Source organism: Marmota flaviventris, chromosome 18, assembly GCF_047511675.1.
Source record: "Marmota flaviventris isolate mMarFla1 chromosome 18, mMarFla1.hap1, whole genome shotgun sequence".
NCBI lineage: Eukaryota > Metazoa > Chordata > Mammalia > Rodentia > Sciuridae > Marmota > Marmota flaviventris.
The window spans coordinates 58,624,318-58,643,706 of record NC_092515.1 but is presented as its reverse complement, the minus strand read 5'-3'; the positions used below and the strand labels follow the sequence as shown (position 1 = coordinate 58,643,706).

Here is a 19,389-nt window from a genome sequence, read left to right as displayed (position 1 = left end):
AGGTTAAATGATTTGCTGAAGGCAAGATCTCAACCCATGCACCTGGGCTCCGGTGGGCGAGCTCCATAGCATCGATATCAGCTGCAGATTCCTTTGTTCCACCTGATCCTGAGCAATCTGCACCTCTGGGCAAAGGACCTGGCTGCTTCTGACACGCACGCTTCCTCCCGCTGCTGGATTCCGTGGCGGTGATAGGATGAGCACCACCACGAGAACTGACCGGGCTGAACTCCTCCTGCAACAGCTGGCCAGCAGCATCGGACCTTCCTGCCCTCCCGTCTCCTCCTCCTCTGCAGGTCACATTTCCACGTTGGAACCAGCATGCTTCTCGAGCCCCCTCATTTCTTCTCTTAAGCGTCCTGAATTTAATGGTGTGAAGCCCTTTTGTCACAGCCTGGGTGACGGCATGCCCTAAAGTCCACAGAAAGCGGTAGTAAAATCCAGACAACTGAAATGAGCCCCTTCTCTCCCAGGACAGACCTCAGACCCCCCCACTCGCTGGAGCTGGGCCTCACCTGTGGCTGCCTGAAGGAGCAGCCTGTCCAGGTTCCCTCCCTTTTAACTGCTGTTTTAAAAGCATCCAAATATCCTTTCCCCCAGGATTCTCTCCAACGAAGAGCAGGCTTTATCCACAGCAGCAAGAGGGAACCTAATGGGCTCCGTAAAAACCCTACTAAGAGTATAGAAGAAAGTTTTTAAAACTTACAGACCAGATTATGTCTACCTTTTTGGCTTTTTTTCCCCCCAAAAAAATGAAGGGAGGAAGGAAGGGAAGAATAAAGGAAATGAGGAGCCTGGAAGGGAAGGAGGAGGCCACCAAGGAAGGAAGCCCAAGGAAATCAAGGTCACCGCTACGCCAGCCCGCGCTTCCAGGGCACGGAGAAGAAATGAGAGGACACCGCCTGTCCTCCCACCCTCCCTCCATGCCGCAGAGGCCACCTCTGCTCACAGCTGGCCATGACCCTTGGAGGGCCATCTGTGCCTTAAGGTGTCTGCCTGGGTCTCACTGCTGGTGGCCAGAAGTAGCCCAGGTGGTGACTCCAGAGCGGACCTGGGCCTGGACTTGTGTGACCTGAGGCGGTGGTGAGTGACTCCAGTGCCTGGTCTCCCCGTCTGTGAGGGGATGAGGTCAGCGTCAGGCTGGGAGGATTTCCAGTGCAGCGGGGAACCTTGCCTGACCCTGTCACACTCTGTAGTAAAGATGGCACTTATCATTAGGTTAATGTCTCTGCAACACGTGTAGACATATTTCATACCACGCAGCGACGCCCAAGGAAAGAAGCGTCGATTGAATCATAATTTACATGTTCTGCAAACTCCTACTATTTATTTCAAAAAAACCTCTGATGTGAATCTCACACAAGAAAAAAAGACAACCTCTTTTGTGTGAGCGTGTTGTGTTGTACATTTCAACTTTTCTAAACCAAGTTTGCTGAACTTAAGGTCTTTCCCAGAGGTTTTTTAGACGCAAGGTTTAAAAAATGGAGAAGCATTTCTTAAAATAAAAATAGCACAGCCTCATTTAAAAAAAAGAAAGAAAAAAAGGAGATAAAAGGAAGTCAAAGAAGAAAGCCAATCTCGTCTATAATCCAATCAACCAGAAATAACCTCTGCTAATATTTTGACATACTGCTTCCCGTCATCTGTATCTTTTTGATGTATAGGATGTGTTTTTCTGAAGAAAAATGCCAAGCACCATCCAGAGCATCTTCCTAGGAAATCCCTCAGGCTGGTGTGGCATCCCGGAGCCAGTTTTCACAGACGCTGGTCACCACGGAGGCCGACGCACTAGGTGACCATGGAGTTCTGCACTGACCCCAGATGACACAATGCACACCTGTGTGTGACAACCGCTCAGTTTTCTTTCAGACCTTTCCCACTCCCCATGGCCCATGTGAGGAGGGCTCTCTCCACGGACACCCCTGTGGAACATGGCGGGAGGGGTCAAGGGAGAAACACAGACGTGGTGGCTTTCCATCTGCTACTAGGTGACCCCTCTATGCTCCAGGGCCTCAGCTGCCCCTGTGCCTGGTAAGGTGGTGTAGGGGCTGCCTGATCTCTTGGGAATGTATTCCCCGCCTGTTGCAGCTTGTCCACAAAGTGGAGGAAGCAAGTTAATGAAAACGGTAGGAAGAGCACTTAGGGCAACCCTAGCAGGCAGCCGTCGAGGGCCTGGTGTTCACTCTCGGTGCTTTGCACTGGTGCATTACTTCATGGGTCTTTCCCAGACAAGTGGAAAACAGGTCCATGTAGCGTATGCCCATTTTACAGGCTGGAACACTGAGGTGCACAGAAGGGAGGTGAATTGTCTACGACACATCATTAGTGAGGGACACAGCCTGCCGTGAGCCCAGGGCTGTCCGGCAGGCCACGCTGCCTCCTGAGAGGGCTCCACCCTGCACGTGGCATCACCCTGTGAGACCTGAGTGGAGAGGAACTCAGTGACATGAGGACAACAACTAGGTGCACAGGGTGTGGAGCTTCATGTAGGAAATACAGTTTGGTTTTCTTTTACTTTCAACAATAAACACTTGTTAAGAAAACAGTTATTGGGTGAACCTTCATAGACTCGCTAGGCTATTTAAAAACATGAGCTATTTAATGAACAGCATTCAACAAATAAGCCTAATATTAATGTTGACGAATTGCCAGGGAGTATATTCTTATAACAGGCTATTTAAAAACAAATATAGCATTTAAGATCTGTCTGCTTATTTAACTTAACATTCAATCATGGCATCTTTTGTGTAGTTATAAGTTTTCCAGAAACATATTTCTGTGGCTAGATAACACTCTTTCATATGAATACCCCAAATTTATGCAGCATTCCTGGAGTTGTTTCTGAATTTCTCTATTATTAATCATGCTCGGAGTAACATACTTGCACATAACGTATTACACAGGTCTTTCCTTCTGAGTGTTTTCAGTACAGACTGGGTCGACAGAGCCCACGAACAGATGTGGTAAAGTTCAGCAGATCAGATCTACAGAACAGAACAAGGTGTCCTCAGCCACGAGTAGGGGAGATGGATCAGGTTTCCTGTCTGTTTTAAGAAACTCCTTGCTCAGCTTCAGCACCTTCTCTTCATAGAGTGCTCAGGCTGAACGCCCAACGCCAGGAGCAGGGGAGGGCTCATTAGCCACATCTCCCAAACCTCTGCCCTGCGTGCACTGCCTAGAGTGAGGGTCCCGACGCAGCCTGAGGCAACCCAGCAGACCATGCCCCTCCAGCCAGGATCCTGTCCAAGTCCAAGTCCCCAAGAGGCCGTCTACCCGTGCCTCAGGAATGTGGACACAGGGCGACATTTCCATTTGTCCCCCTTCCTTTAGAACATTTTAGTCTATATTTCATTAGAAAAATTGTAACTAATATTGTATGGTCATTTTTCTGCTTAGAAAAATATTGTTGTCCACTCACTAAGCTGCACCTGCCTTAGAATACTAAAAAGACTGCTGGTGGGCTGAGCTGATGCACTGGTAGCTTAATCAACACATGATGTGTAAGTGGCACGCACACACCCAAGACAGCACGTGAGAGTGTGAGAGGAAGGAGAGGTGGGGGTTAGGTGTGGTCACAGGTTAAACACAACAGCCATGTAGCAAGCACTGTCCGGGTGGTCCCAGGCTCAGAGGTGACATCTGGGGAGAGACGGGGACTGAGGCACCAACCAGGTAATTTGCCCTGCCACTATGGGGGAGAGCTGAGACGGTTGTCCCCTCCACTCCATCACTGTGCAAGGTAACAAGGCAGGACTGCGGGTGTCCCCGGAGCAACTGTAACTGTGGGGGCCGCCTCAGTGGGCATGGATGGTATGTTTCCTACCTGCCTGTGTGGATTCTGTAATGTGCCCGTTGTTCCTTTTCAGAACCAAAGGGCTGTGTTTCCCAGACTCTGGGGACAGCCTTAAGGAGTCAGAGTTTTAGGGGACTGCCTTGCCTAAAGACAGCCTTCTCCTCTGTGCTCACGTCCCTTGCTGTAGCCCGCATCTCAGAGACTCACCATGGGAGCTAAAGTCTTGGCTCACTTGTCCCAGCTCAGAACCCTCACCAGGCCGTCCTGGCCTCTGAGTCCCCTGGGACATTGGTTATGAGATGTTGGCAGGTCCTGATTCTCCTCTCTTCCTACCTGCTTCTCTCCCCACCCCCAACAGCTGATGACCCCCAAAACTCTCTCTCTTAAACTTCCTGCACACCATTCTCTAGCTCCTGCTGGACTTTCTGCACACCTACCCCACGATACATCTGTACAAGATGGCCCAGGACGGCAGGCTGAAGTCTCCCCAGACACAAACATTGGCAGAAAGTTTTGGATGGCCAGCCACTGGTCACACTTTCCCAAACTTATTACCCAAGAATAAAATAAATAAATAAAAAAAGTACTGGAAACCAGTGTTGAAAATAGGAAGGACAAGCACACTTTTCATGGGAAAGGTCGATATAAGCAGAGGGAAATCTTTCCTTAGGCAGCGCTGGACAGCAGGGGGCACTGCTTAAGGACTTTCAAAGGCTCTCATGGACTTCACCTTGTTGGGTTTTCACAGCTGCAGGCGTTGGGCACTATTCACCCTGCTTTACGGATGCTGAAACTGAGGCTCTGAGAGTGAGGTCCTCACTCACAGGCAGGACTTGCACCTAACTCTCTCAAAGGATGTTCTCTGCCTTATCACCCTGAAAATAGGGCTGAGCTTCACATCCACACTGGGCATGAAGGGCTGATCAACTTTAAAACACGGCATCATATTTATGTACAATGGAAGCTACTAATTTATAATTATAAGACTCTTTTCATTACCATGAGCATGACGCACTTGCTAATCAGCCACCCTTGGCCTTGCTTTGGGCTGTTAGAGCAGCAGCTGGTCTTCTCCAATCAACCATGCCTGTGCTAGCCATAACCAGGATGGGGCTGGCAGGGGTCCACAAATGAAGCAATTTGCCACTTTCCATTTCCCTAAATCCATCACCAAAATAACAGCAAATGCTCCCATTCAAACCCTTTTATATATGCTTGGGCTGAAGCAGACGCAGGCTCTTGGCAGGCGAAATGTTCAGCAGCCAAACCACCTTAGCCTCCTGGGTACGTGACACCATTGACCAAGCCTTGGGTCTCGTTGGAGTAACTGGAAGCATTTTAATCGTCAGTTCCAGGCAATGCTTGCTTCTTCTGCTGGAGTATTATGGAGCCAGTGAGAGCTGGCTGTGAGGAGGGTAAACGTGCGGGAGGAGCAGACCCTGGATGAGGTTGGTAGATCACCCCACCTAGTCCCCAAGAAACTCCTGACCAACACTGGCAAGTTGCAAGCCTGAGCCCACAGGCAAGCTCTGGAATAAATCACTCTGCTCTCAACTCGCAAGCATTTATAGAAGGGCTTCCTCCTTCTGGGAGGCTTGGTTTGTCCTCAAAGAACAGAGCAAGCCTTCTGGAATGTCTCTGGGTGTCCCTATCTGTTTTTTCCAATTTGACCTCTCCCTTCTTTTGCCACAGGCATCTGCTACCTGTAGGGAAGATTTGGTGTTGACAGAAATGCAAAGAGAGCCAAAGACTCAGTATTCACCTCAAGACTTTTATGAAACAAGAGTCTTCCAAGCCAGGGTTTACAGGCTCCTGTACTGGGCGAATTCTAATTGCAAACATTTCACTGTAAGCCTTAGGAAGAGCTCACTCAAGATTTCAGGAGGGGGCAGTTCCTTCACCAGGGACCCTTCGAGTGGGGTGACAGAGCCCGGACATTCTGCTGCAGAGGGAGAAAGGTATAGAGGGTCCTGGGTATCAGAAGCCTGCCTTCCGGAAAGGCCCAAGCCAGGGCCACCATGCTGGGGAAGACATTTTAAAGCTACACATAGTTTCAAACATTTTATTCTATCTTGTTTCCCATTAGCTCAATAGAATGACAAAGAATAAAATAGAAGAATAATCCCACCTGGATTGAAAACCAAGTAGGGGTTGAGTCCCAGAGGCTCAAGTGCACCTGCCCCCAAGGCAAGAGTGGAAAGGTGTTTTTTTGTTTTTTGTTTGTTTGTTTGTTTTTTGCAAGCCCAGGGTACTGGAAGGTTTTATAATATGGATGAGGGTGGGCATGGGTAGAACTTTGTGGTTTAGGGAGGACCGAATGAACTCTTTTTAAATTAGAAGGGGATTAGTTTCTAGGATATGTCTGCATGCCCTCTAGAATGCTCACTGTGCATTTTCACATTGCAAAGGTCTACAGTTGGGGGAAAAAATCCACCCTCAGTATTCCTCAGATTTAACCAAACATCTCCCTCCACTGCATTCCTATATCCATTCTGAGAACAGTGTTCCATAGTTGAAGTTCCAGAAGTGCTAACTTAAGACAAACACAAACTGCCAAGAACTAAGTGAGACCACCTAATCCTCATGGTGGAGGTCTTCAGCCCAAGAACTGAGACGGCGCCTCTGTCAACTTGACTTCATTGTTCATTCTCAGAAAACTTTGCCCAAGAAAGATAAGACTCTAAACCAGAAAAATCCTGGCTATTTGTGTCAGGAAATTCATGCAGATCAATTTATCTGCATCAACACTCTGCTCAGCCAGACTAATAGCTCATTTATCAAACAATAACCTACTTATAAGGCTCACATCTGCATCTCACCCTGCTACATCTAGCAATCCCGCGACAGTATGCCAGTCTGCCGTGCTCGTTACCAACGCCCACCAGCAGGGGCTGAGCCCTCCCCAGCGACCCGTGGATGCCCACTCTGACGTCCAGCTCAGACAGCACCGCCAGGCCCTGTCAAGGTGCTGTTCTTCCTGGGGACGTGGGTTCCAACTGTTTCATTCACGCGAATCATCTGGTGATGCTCCTCGGAGTTGCTGCCTTGCCATGGACATGTGAGCTGCTGGGCACGAGATTCACATGTGGGAGTCAAAGCGTGCCTGCACATGGCCTGCAGGCTCCTTTCCCTCTGGCCAGAACTCAGCCCTGCCCAGGCCCTCAGAACTTGGGGACTGTCTGAATCCTGATTTGTGCTTGTTCCTTAAAGAAACCTCTTCTTTAAGGAAGGAGCTTTCAATGACCAGACCACAGCATGGGCTCTTGACCCAATGCCAAGGCCATCAGCCCCTCTTCCAGAAGCTCAACTGGAGACACCCCAAACTGAAAGCTCTCTGGGGCTAAGCTGGTCCTGTAAAGACATCCTAAGACTAACAACGTGGTCCATAGACCAATGCCTGACCTCTGGAGAAGGAACCATAGCAAGATTAGTACAGTAATTGAAAGCAATGTGGCAGAGTGATCATTCGCCTATCAAATCTCACTTTTAAGAAACTTATATTGCCTATGTCTTTGGCTTTTAATTTAACTTTTATAATAATTAAATTTTATGATACTCTTAATAAAAACAACCTAAGAATTGAGAATGAGACAAAAAGGTGGTTGCCATATTCTTTCAATGCCATACACAAGGCACCAATGCGTTCATTGAAGGATTATTTAATCATCTACAAAAGTGTGATCTGTTCACCTCACGTTTACTACTCATTGAAGATTGCAGACTTACTGAAATTAATTTGCAGATTCTGTCTACTAGAGAGTCAAGTAATATTTGGTAGAAAAGATAACCCCAGCGCTTACAGTTATTTGCCCTGAAGGACATTAACCAGATTTGTGGGTGACCTGGCAAACTGCCTCTAACACTCCTTCCTTTAGGATTAAATTACTTAACAAATATCGAGGAGCTCTTCATATATCTTGTGAAACATACTTATTTTATTGGTTTGCCTTTTAACTGTTGAATTCAATAAAATTTTCAGTTTATATTGGTAGGTAAGTCACATTTTTGACTTTTTGAAAATTTTGTTTGACTTTTTTTTTAACAAAAATTTAAGGCCGTAATGCATTGATATAAAACAAAATGAAATGGATCTAGCCTTTCAGTTTAAAACTTTGGAAGAGCCAGAGTTTGCTCTAAGTTCCTGTTGCTGAATTCCTCGGGCCCTCCAGGGTTCAGCCTTTCTGAGGCCTTGTTGTTCAGGTCTTTGGATGAAACTGTGAGCAACACAGTTCCCTTTCATTTTAATTAAATCCCTTTCTTCAAAGTCTTGAGTTAGTCAGGGTTTGTGAGAACCCTCACTAAGTCAGCAAATGCAGCTGACAAAGGACTTTGTAACAGAGCAGCTCCTTAGGCACGGGTGGCAGGATGCGCCGTCCCAGACAGGTGTGTGTGACCAAATTGCACGTGATGGGAACAGGAGGCCGAGGTGGGCTGTGCCGAGAGCAGAGCAGCAGCTTAACATGAGCCCAGACTCTGGGCACCCATTGTTGGCCTAGGCCCTCTCCTGCTGGAGCTGCCTACTCCCAACAGAAGGGAGATCTAGAAGGGGAGTCACGTGCCAGGCACAGACTCCATGCTTGTTCCAGCTAGCTTTTCATGGCTGTGACCAGAATGCATGACAAGGACAATTGAGAGGAAAAAACTATAGATTTGTCTCACAGTGCAGAGGGTTACTCCATGGTCTACAGAACCCATAGCTCTGGGCAGAAGGAACGCAGAATATCATGGTGGAAGATGTGGCAGAGGATCAGTTCAGTTCAGGACACCCCTGAAGCAGAAAGAGAGCTCTGCTCCCCAAGGACAAAATATAACCCCCAAGGGCAATACCCAGGGACCTACCTCCTCCAGCCACGTCCTACCTGCTTATAATTACCACCCAATTAATCTATACTGGTGAATTAATCAGCAGATTAGGTCATACCTCTTTTAATCTAGTCATTTCATCTCCAAAAACTCTTGCATCATGTCACACATGGGCTTCTGGGGGACACCTCATATCTGAACTCTAACAATGCCTGTGCATAGGAGCTATTGCTTCTCTCACCTCCCTGAGTGCGGACAAAGGTTTGGTGCTTGTCCATGCCCTCCACACTGCTCTGTGCACCTCTGGACACTGGGACTTGGCCACCTGGCCGAGCATCCCATGAGCCTCTGACAATGACCAACCTAGTTGCTTCCTAACTTGGGTCTTCCCTATTCCAAGTCTCTTGCCCTTTCTTAGCACATCGAATTTGATGCCAAGTGCCTTCCTTGCAGGATTATCCCCACTTACCCTCAGTCTCTGCTTTAATTCAACAAACTTCCTTTTGCTGAAAAATGCAGTGCTAACCATATTCCTCAGAGGGTTTGACTCATATTTTGAACTGTTTTTCAAGCACTAATTATTTCTTTCATGTTATTCAGAATCAATGTTTCCTCATTTGGAATCCATCCTTCCCCCATGGAATTTAATGTATACATATGAAAATTAAAACCAGTTTTAGCTAAAAATAGACCCACTGGGAGGTCTTCAGAATCAGCTGACAGGCACGGTTCAGTGGAACCTGGATGGCTGACAACTGTGTTGGCTTCAAATGGGAAAGAAATGGGCTGGTGCAGCAGTTGGCCACTTTTCAGAGATGGCCTGCCAAGATGTCATTTACCAAGTTGCTCACCAGTAGGAGAGGGGTTGTGGGGGTAGGCTGGGCCCCCACACTCTGCTCCTCCAGAAACAGCTGGGGTGTGAAGAGGCCACCTGAATCTCTGTAGGCAGAGACTGGAGGCGTTTCGCAAGAATGGTCTCCTAAAGGGTGCAGTCTATAATTCCAAAATCCAGGCGGTCAGCCTACCGAGAGTGTTTCCATAATTCACTTGACAGCAAAACCCAACCTGAGCTGACCTGATGCTATCTGTGCTCTTTATTTATCCTGCTTAGGGTAAACATTCAAGTCTTACTGCTGAAATATCAATCTATGTTACGACCTGGTGCTGCCCCAGACCCACCGGCAGAGGTGATGATATGCAGCCTGGGCACTTTACGATCTCTCTAATACCAGCACACCCAGACCCATGCTCGGGAGGAATCACTTCTAAAACACTTTTCCAAGATCATGATTTTACAAAACATTTGGCCCAAAGAGACCAAGCATGAGGGAGCGGAATAAGGAGGACAGGGCCTGAAGGGAGTCTTGGGTATTAGGAGGAGAGCGGGCTCTCTGAGAGGAGCCAATCCTTACTGGAAACTCTCTGCTCCACCTTTGGTAGACACTGGCACTGCCCATCCCAATGGCATCGTCCCACCCCATGCCCCATCCCCACTCTTCAAATAATAAAACCCACCCAGCTTTCCATGGAGCTTGCAGGTGGCAGGAGCCAAGGTGAGCCCTCAGCATGTGCCGACTTGTTTAACCATTGAAATAGCACCTCCAGTTTACAGAAGAGGACAGTGAGGAGTGGAGGGTTGGGTGACTGGAAATACCACCCACTGTGGGTTTTAAGACAAGCCAGGGGACTCAGGAGCTCACACCAATGGCCCTGCGAAGCTGTCAAAGTCTGGGAGGAAAAGCCAGGAGCCCCTCCCGGTGGGAGGGCCTATAGCACTGGCTGTAGCATTCCACGTGGAGGAGCATGGGCTTCGGGGTCAGGTGACCACAGAGCACATTCCACCACCGACACCACCTGCACAATCTAGTCCGCCTCCATGCCCTTTTCTCTTAACAGGGGTTCATAATCCTGCTTATAAGGCAATTGAGATGGTTCTGTAGATAAAATGGTAACCCTTTCTGGATCACGGTATTTCACCTGGGGAGCCTATTCCACCTGAGGGCTTTTTTGCAAGGGCTGGTCCCTCTGCCGGGGTGTCTTTCCACCTTGTCTTTATCTGGTTGGTAACTTCTCATAGTTCAAGTCCTGACTTCTTCGAGAAAGCTGCTTGGACTGTCCATTCTGCAGCAGCCCCTCACAACCTCTATCACATGACTGTGTCTTCCTTCCTTCACAGCCTGGACCATCCTCATCCCTTGCCTGTCCACATTCCATATATGAATTTGCTCAAATACAAGAATGTGGGGGGAAACATTGGCAAGAATTTGCACCCCATGCCCTTTTGTTCTCCAGCGAACAAGAAATTTCCATGAAAACCAAGGCAAATAGGACAGACAGAGGGCACTGTGATTATTAGCATGTGTGTAAAGTAGATCTGCAACAGGATAATAAGATCTTCTGCTGCTCAAACTATTTAAAGCCATGCTTAATCTTTCCCAATTTATATCTTGCTGCCTTCCTCATTAAGCATCCCAATTCATGTGGTTCTAATACCTTAAATTAGGAGATGCTCCTGAATATCCGTATGTTCCTGTATTCTTAATCCCTTGAAGAAAAACAGAAATAAAAGAGATTTATAACAGCTCTAAGACCATGTGAGTGAAGATACTCAACAGGTTGAAGAGTGAGGCCATATGGCAGCACTTAGAATTTGACAGTCTTAATTAAGCAATCTGCTCACCAGCATCACCAGCGAGAAACCTGGCATGATGCGATAGCTGTCCCTGTCCCCTGCCACCTAAAAGACATTTGCATTTGTGTGTGTTCTGGATTCTCAAAATTCTCATGCATGGAGCGCAGCCTGCAGTCACAGGATGTTGGTACTAAAGGAAGTAGAGCACCATCGTGAGGGACTGTCCTGCTTACGACAGCCCAGCATTGTTTCTTTATCTCAAGAAACAGCATCTCCATTTCCCTACGCCAGTAGGAGTACCAGATCTTCTCGGGCTCTGTGATTGGCTCAAGGATGGACACACGACCCAAGCTGGTGCAGAATTAGCCATGAGATATTTGCTAGAACACTTGGAAATGAGAGGCTCTGGACTGTTGAACGGCAGCCATCTTGGAGGGAAGCCCTCTGAGAGTGAAGACTGAAATCAGCACTACCGAAAACACAGCTGAGGAAAGACGGGCCATACCAACCATTAGAGTTTCTAGATCCAGGTGTTGCTGAAGCCAACTCAAACCTTGAAATTTTCCATCATATGAGACGATAGTTTTTTATGTTTTTGCTGAAACTAACTGGAATTGATTTATTATTAATTATAACCAAAATCTCTCTGATATTCTCATTACATAAATGAGGTAACAGAGGTCCAAGGAGAAAATTAATCACAAAGGTCAGTGTCTGAACTGGGAACAGACTCCAGTGATTCTGCCTGTCTTTAGTTACACCTCTCTCCTAGTTGCCTGCTCAATCTTGGGGAGTTCTCTGGGGCTCTTCTGTCACCAGGGATTCATGTTCCACCATGTTGCCACCTTCTCACTCATCACTCCTCCGAAACATCTCAACCACCCCATCTCTGAACTTCTGAAATAGCTCTAGGCCAGCCTGAGCCACACCACTCTCCCCTTTTGTCTGCCTCCTATTCTGACCTCCCAGAAAGCCAGCCACATGGTCTGACCACACAGCTCCCTGGTCAACGGCAGCCAGTCTGGGCCCTTCATCTCTTAGCACCTGCCCTCTGCTCCTTTGACTATGAATGACAGCTCTTGTCACTAACAACAATGATCTGATGGAAGAAGCACATGTGCTGCTGCATCTTTGGTGGCATGTCACTGGACCCACACACCATTCTTAGGAGCAGCGGACACTGCAGGGAGGTGACTTTGATTGCTGTTAGGGACAGGGAGGGTAAGGATTTTTGTTCGTTTGGCTTTGTTTTTTCTCCGTCTGTCTGACTGTGCTGATGATGGACTGCCCTTGTATTCGAAGCCAGGGGGTTCTGCATCCAGGCTCTATTTTGGAGGCCCAAACCTGCTCAGAAGTTGAGGATTTTACATAGTGAAATTCTCAATGTTGATGACCAATTCCTTCATTAAATGCTTTAGATCCCTCACTGAGCCTCCAAACAGGACATAGCTGTGGGATGATTGGTTCGGGGATGACAGAGTGACTTGTTTATCTTACTGATGACTTATTCCAGGCACTCCATCTGCTTCCTGGTCATCATCTGGTGAGGCTGTCACTGTTCCCCCTGCATTCCCCACACCGCACAGTGCAACCTAGGACCCACGTCCAAGGGCAGGCTCTCTGGATTCCATTACCTCTCTTGCTGGTGTGTGCGAGCCGTCCTCTCTTATCCTTCAGTCCGTTAACTGTAATTTTCACACTTGTCAGGTAATTAATAATAATGCACATAGGAGGATCCTAATAAATATTAATTGATTCTTAGATTGTTACAAATACATGGTGGTGGGGGGGAACCTATAGAAACATTTTATTTCTGCAGAGCTCTGTTGATCTTAAGAGAAAAGTCTTAATAATGCAAAAAGGAGCCACATCGTAACCCAAAGTATAATCAACTTCATAATGATGGAGTGAGCTAGGTGGCACCAGAGTAATTTTCCCTGGCACATCATGACAGCTTAAAACAAATGTGCCACTTGAAACCTCAACCTTGTTGGACTCTATCCAGATTGCAGGACAGGTAACGTTAAATACTTTCACAAATCAGTTCATCAGTCTCCCAACCAGAGAGTAAATAAATATAAGCTAGGGTGAAGGATGGCCAGAAAATGGGAAGGAAATTCTGTTTAAAAACTCATTATTTTTTTAAAGCCACAAAATCTGAAAGCCAAAGCAAAAGATTTGGGAAGATCTCTAGAATAGAAAATATGGACTGACAAACGCCTAAGTCAGAGTGAACTCGGGAAACGCATTTCTCCACCTGCCAGGTGGGAAAGTCCACCTGTGTATTACCATCCAGATGAAATCTTCTCTGCAGGGTCAACAGGGCCTTTGTTGGGACATCTAACTCACTGTCGAGGCACTTCCTGTGTTGGGATGCAAAACACCCCTCACATCGCTTTTTAATTAATTGCCTTCATTTTTCAAGTCCCTGTTTGATTTATAGTCAATTAAAAACACCTCAAAAGCCATGACTCATGTATGTTAAGTACAAATGTGATTAATGCAACCCCACACACTCGGGGACGACCTGGATGCTAAATAAGGTCAGTGTCTCGGTCAGTGACATGGCCAGGCAGCATCCTGGTGAGAGGGACCCATGGGGAGGCAGAGGGTCATAGACAATGCGGCACTGCATCCATCCCAAACAAAGAAAAACAGCTCCTTTTGAGTATATTACAGAGGAAGAGTGAACCTGGCTATAAACAGAAAAAATATGCAGTGCAAGTTCTCTGTCTCATCCAGGTTGATGGAAGTGATGGAAAAATCAAGTGGCAAATTTCCTGGTTGCATTGCCACCAACATCAACAAAAACTAAGGGACACTGGACCAGAGGACTCAGGGAAAGCACCAGTGCCCTGGAGTCTGGGTTCAGATCTTGACCCCATCAGCTGTAGGTGATGCCAGCCTGGAAACTTTCTTCACCTGGCTCTGTCTTAGGTGTCCCCTCTGCAAAAATGGGCACATGAGATACCTTTCCCCTAAGTGCTGCTGGGAGGTTCACGGAGACCCCAGCATCTGGGGGCTACACAGCCAAGGTCAACTCTCAAGGCCATGGTCAGCATACGGATCAGCTCCAGCTGTACCATGTGTCCCCAGATCTGTCCCTAACATGCACCCACCACTTATGTTTTCCAGAAATGATCTTTCTTTGTCAGAACCGGCCAGTGGCACTTCATAAAGAAATTTCCTAGGAATCACCCCTGCCTCCTCAGGAGAACTAACAGAGTTGCTGTGATTTAGATATTAGATGTCCCCCAAAAGCTCACTGTGAGACAATGCAAGGATTTTCAGAGGGGAAATGATTGGGTTAGAGAGCCTTGATCCAATCCGTAATCACTGAGTGGTAACTGAAGGTGGGTGGGGTGTGGCTGGAGGAGGTGGGCATTGGGGGCGTGCCTTTGGGGTATATGTTTTGTATCTGGAGAGTGGAGTTTCTCTCTGCCTCCTGGTGCCATGTCCCAAGCCATTTCCCTCCACCACGCTCTTCTGCCATGATGTGCCACCTCATCTGGAGCCCTGGGGAATGGAGCCAGCTGTCTGCAGACTGAGACCCCTGAAACTGAGAGCCCCAGATAAACTTTTCCTCCTCTAATTGTTCTTGTCAGGTCTTTTGTTTGCAGTAATGAAAAAGCTGACTAAAACAATAGTGAAACTCCAGAAGAACACCAGGAAAGAGTGCAGAGTGACATCCCAATGCCACAGGCCAGCGGTTTCCCGTGACAAGTGGTCAGTGGGGACATCTGGGATGCTTTCAAACAGCACAATTTAAGGAAAGGACTGACTGCCGTTTCTTCAGTAATTAGTCCCTGATCCTTTTATTTTTCTTGATGACAAATGACCTTTAAGAGATAACTCTGATTGAAAGTAAATCGTGGTGTTTTCCCTCTCTCCAATTACTCACCTTTTTTTTTTTCATATTCAGGATTAGCAATTAAAAAAAATACTCTCATCAATCCAAGATTAAAAAAAAAAGTAAGACTCCTACTTATCCAAGAAGTTCCAATGTCCTGGAACCACTGCTAGGGACACTGCCCCATCTGCTCAGATTTTTAATGGTCAGCATGACTTGTCCTCTTGAATGCTGGGTTCAGAGGGCCATGTGAGGGCACTGATCTACCCAAGGTCTTGAGTGACGATGATAACAATGGACACATGATATCGAGGCCAAAAGCAGCACCTGTTTGCTCAGAGGTCAATTCCACCCTGGTCTCCACCCTCGTTAGATCAGCTGTAGCTAAGCTGAGACTGCCGTCACCCTTCTGGCACAGACGAGGGTTCAAATGACTCACTTATGGTCACAGAGCTAACATGACTGGGTGTTTGAACCCTAGTCAATGTGAGTTCAAAGCTGGGCTGTGTGATCTTAGTTACAATGCTATAATCCTCAGGAGGAGTAATTGAAGCCCATCTTTATTATAATGCTCAGAAGGTGAGGACCCTCCCCAGGTATTTCTAAGAAGAGCAGGGAGGAAGAGGACACCACTGTGTGGGCCTCAGGGCACCCTTAGAGGTTGTGACCTTGCTCTCCTTCTTACACTGGCCAACTCTGTCCTGCATGGACCCTGGTTCCTCAGAGACAGTTGCCTTCTTTATGTTCCATTTCTCTCTCTCCCAGGGTCTCCTTTCGAGCCAGGCAACCTCATTTTGTTAAGACCTACATAGAGACTGGCCAGTTCCAGTGAGCTCCTCCACAGTTCCCAGCCCCCTTTGCAGTAGGTTGGCTACAAGACTGGGTCTGCTGATTGAATGGAAAGAAATGATACATGTCACTTTTGAGCTGATGGTTGAGCACTCTCTTCCTTGACCCCATCTACCAGCTCACACTGGGAGTGGGAAGACCCAGGAGAGCAGCCTGGCCTGCATCTGCATGACCTGGATGAGAAGTAAGCATTGCTTATGTTAGGTCATTGGGGCTGTTTGTTATCACAGCATAACATAGCCTATTCTGACCAATACAGGTTCTTTACTAAAAGTGATTATATAAGTTGAATTATAGATAAATTTAGATGTGGTGGTTTTTTTCTATGTGTCTCTGTTTGTGTGGACTAAGAAAAGTGACCCACATGAAGGATGAAGAAAAATCACAATGTTATAAATGGAAAAGAATAGTCCAGTCCTGGTAGAGGTTGGGTGGCCAATTGGGTGCCCCTTCTGGACACTGGAGGCTGGACTCATCTACCCCTAGCACAGGCTGGATGCTTGTGAGTATCGTGTCCCTAGGGATTTCAGTGATCACAGCCTGCCCCCCAGTGTCAGGAATGTCTGTCTGAGCTGATAGGAGCAGGGGAGAATCTTCTGTTTTAATGATAGCAAGGGTTTGTCAATTAGCATTTTTTTCCATTCTGGCTGGGTATTTGGTCAGTTGTCCAGATGAGCTGTTCTCTAGGCCTGGGGATCTTCTGATCTGGGTGTCAGCTGGGAGGCCATAACCAGGGCTATTGGCCATCCCCAACAATGTCCAGGTGACTATTGGAATAACATGATTTTCATGTGCAGGAGGAGAAAGAGCAACCGCCAGGCTGTGTGAGAGATTCTGGGTCCCAGGGGCCTCTGGGGACTCTCTGGTGAGATTCCTCCCTTGAGCCCAAGATCTTGGATGAGTGCCTCCTTTCTCAGTCTTTCTTCCTAAGCTGTCTTCCACTTTTGCCCTGTGATTCTCATTGAGAAACAGGAATAGCCATGTCTTCCCAGCTCTCCTTTCAAGACTGAGATGAAGCCAAGAAAGTTCTGCCCAAGTTATCCTGAGCTGGGGGCTTTGCATCACACTGTGAAAGATGCAATGAAAGAATTCTGCTGGTTACATTAGAAGAAATAGTGGGGCACTATGTTTTGATCCTGGCAGCTTATTGAAAAATGGTCTTTTAAAGAAGAAAGCAAGTCTAGTTAGTGGAAAGGAGAGTAGAATAAAGAGTTATTTGGATGTGAAGAAAATAAAAGGCTTTAGAACAACTGAGGGAAAGATGTATAGGAGGGAACAGTGAATAAAATATTAGGGAAATAAAAGGAGTGGAGGTGGCCATTAGGAACAGTTAAAGCAGAAAGAGATAAGTCACCCAGAAATGAGGGAGAAGATGAAAAAAGTATAAAAGGAAATATTACTGTCAGAACAAAGGGAGCGGGAAGCCACGGACAGAATAAACATTCCCTGTAACTGGCTAAAAGCCGAACACAGAATTGGCTAATTCAAGTCTAGGGTATGGGCAGGTAGAGGACATCTGTCAGGCACAGAGGCAACACCTGCAGATGACTTTATAGCACAGTGCAGAGCGTAGACATCAATTGATCAATTAGGCTGTGTTCATGCCTTCAGAAAACAAAAACAGTGATTGCAACCAGAACTCTACAATATTGCAAAGATAAAGGAACAATATGAAGTGCAAATATGATCCAGGGGACCCAAGACGGTATTACCTACCTAGTTCCTCTTAACCTCCACCACCCTGCAACAGGGACCTGTGTTTATGTCAGGAAAGTGTCCCCAACCATCTCCTGGGTCTTCCATATGCAAATAGGCAGCTCCATGTTCTTCTTAAGTGGTCTGGTTCTGTCTGAGTCTTTCCGTCCTTCACCCAGCTGTCAGCCTGTGTCAGAGGGTGTTACAAGAGTGTACCCCAATCATGGCTCTCTAGGTCAGTCACACTTATCTCAGAAACAGAGGTTTTGTGTTTATTTGTAAGTAAATGAAGGGAAAAAAACAAAGAATGATGGGAAGGAAGGGTAGATGGGGTAGGAGTGGCTGGCTGAAAACCTTGGTTGGATATGTGGGAAAGCATGTTCAATATTTTGGGCTCTTTATTTCCTATTGTGCTGAAATTGTGCTATTTCTGGAGACCCAGGTTTTCTAAGCAACACTCACCTCAAGTCTGTGACAACTTCCTCTTCACTTAGGCAGCGAACTTCATGCACAGACGGCTTCACAACCACCTATGCTTGTTGCCTTGGAATGAACTGAAAACTCGCTCACCAGGTCGGCTGGCTTTGAGTTACTCTAGTCATACATGTGGACACACAATCTCACCGACAGGGGCTAATCAGATTTTGCTGACCTAACAGCACACCTAACAGCATAAAATTGTAAATGTTCTCAATTCCTATTTCACTGGCTTTTCCTATCATTGATTATCAACCCAGTGTCATTTAGCATTTACTAGCTCACACCGAAGCAGCAGCCATAACCCTCTTAATTACTTAGGGGATTAAACACACACATACACACGGGCACACACAAAGCTATGATATTGGAATGTACAGTGTGGCCTAGTTTAAATTAAAAAGATTCCCCCAAAGTATGATTGTTTCCAGCTTCTCAGTGGTGAATTAAAAGCTGTTTGGTGTCGTGAAGATTACAGAAGCAATCACATTTATGGGCCTGCTTTGCATACCAACTCTATTAATTTCCATACTCAGGGTGGCTTTGCATTTCCAAGCATGTTAACATAGATGCCATTTGGGATAATCACTGGGAAAAAATTAAGAGAGAGAGGCAGAGAGACAGACAGACGGACAGAATCAGGCAGACAAGAAGGGAGAAGAGGGGGAGGGAGAGCCAGAAAAAATCGTTCTCACAAATCAAGTTCCATTTGAAATATATTGATTCTGATAAATACAAAAATCAAAAGACAAATGAGGTCTCCTGGTGGCCTGACCCCAGAGTCACACACAGGGATCAAATTACCAGGAAATCACATATTGGAATTCACTTATTGTGCCCATCCTGCACCTTGCCATGACGGACTCTAATTATCGAGATGATTTCATTGGTGAAATTGCATCAAGATGTGCACTGGCTGCACCACGGATGCCCCTCAATGCTCCGCACTGCATCTTCATTACTGTGCTGCTCTCAACTCTTAAAGTGCTCACCAGCCTCACAATCAGGAGGGCCATTGTGCATGTGCTTATGTGTGGGTTCTGTCTGTCTGTCTCCCTTCCTTTAAACACGCCAGTCACATGCCACAGGAATAAAGGAATGAAGCAGCCCGGAAGGCACACCTGAGATCTCGCGGTCAACAGTGCAGAGGTGTTGTAGGGGCCTTGAAGCATCTGACCACATTAGACCACTGTCCACATACCCTTTATTTCCATCCATTAAAGAACAGTGCTTGAGAGCCCACAATTAAATGGTTACGCCCACTATCCATTTCAAATGCTTCTGTGAAGA

At 46.8% G+C, this 19,389-nt stretch overlaps 1 protein-coding gene across 1 annotated transcript in view; it reads right to left on the bottom strand.

Annotated features, from left to right (window-relative positions):
- The window catches only part of Cdh13 (cadherin 13), an 873,075-nt gene that overhangs the window by 652,895 nt on the left and 200,791 nt on the right, over positions 1 to 19,389 (bottom strand). The gene's annotated exons all lie outside the window — the stretch shown is intronic.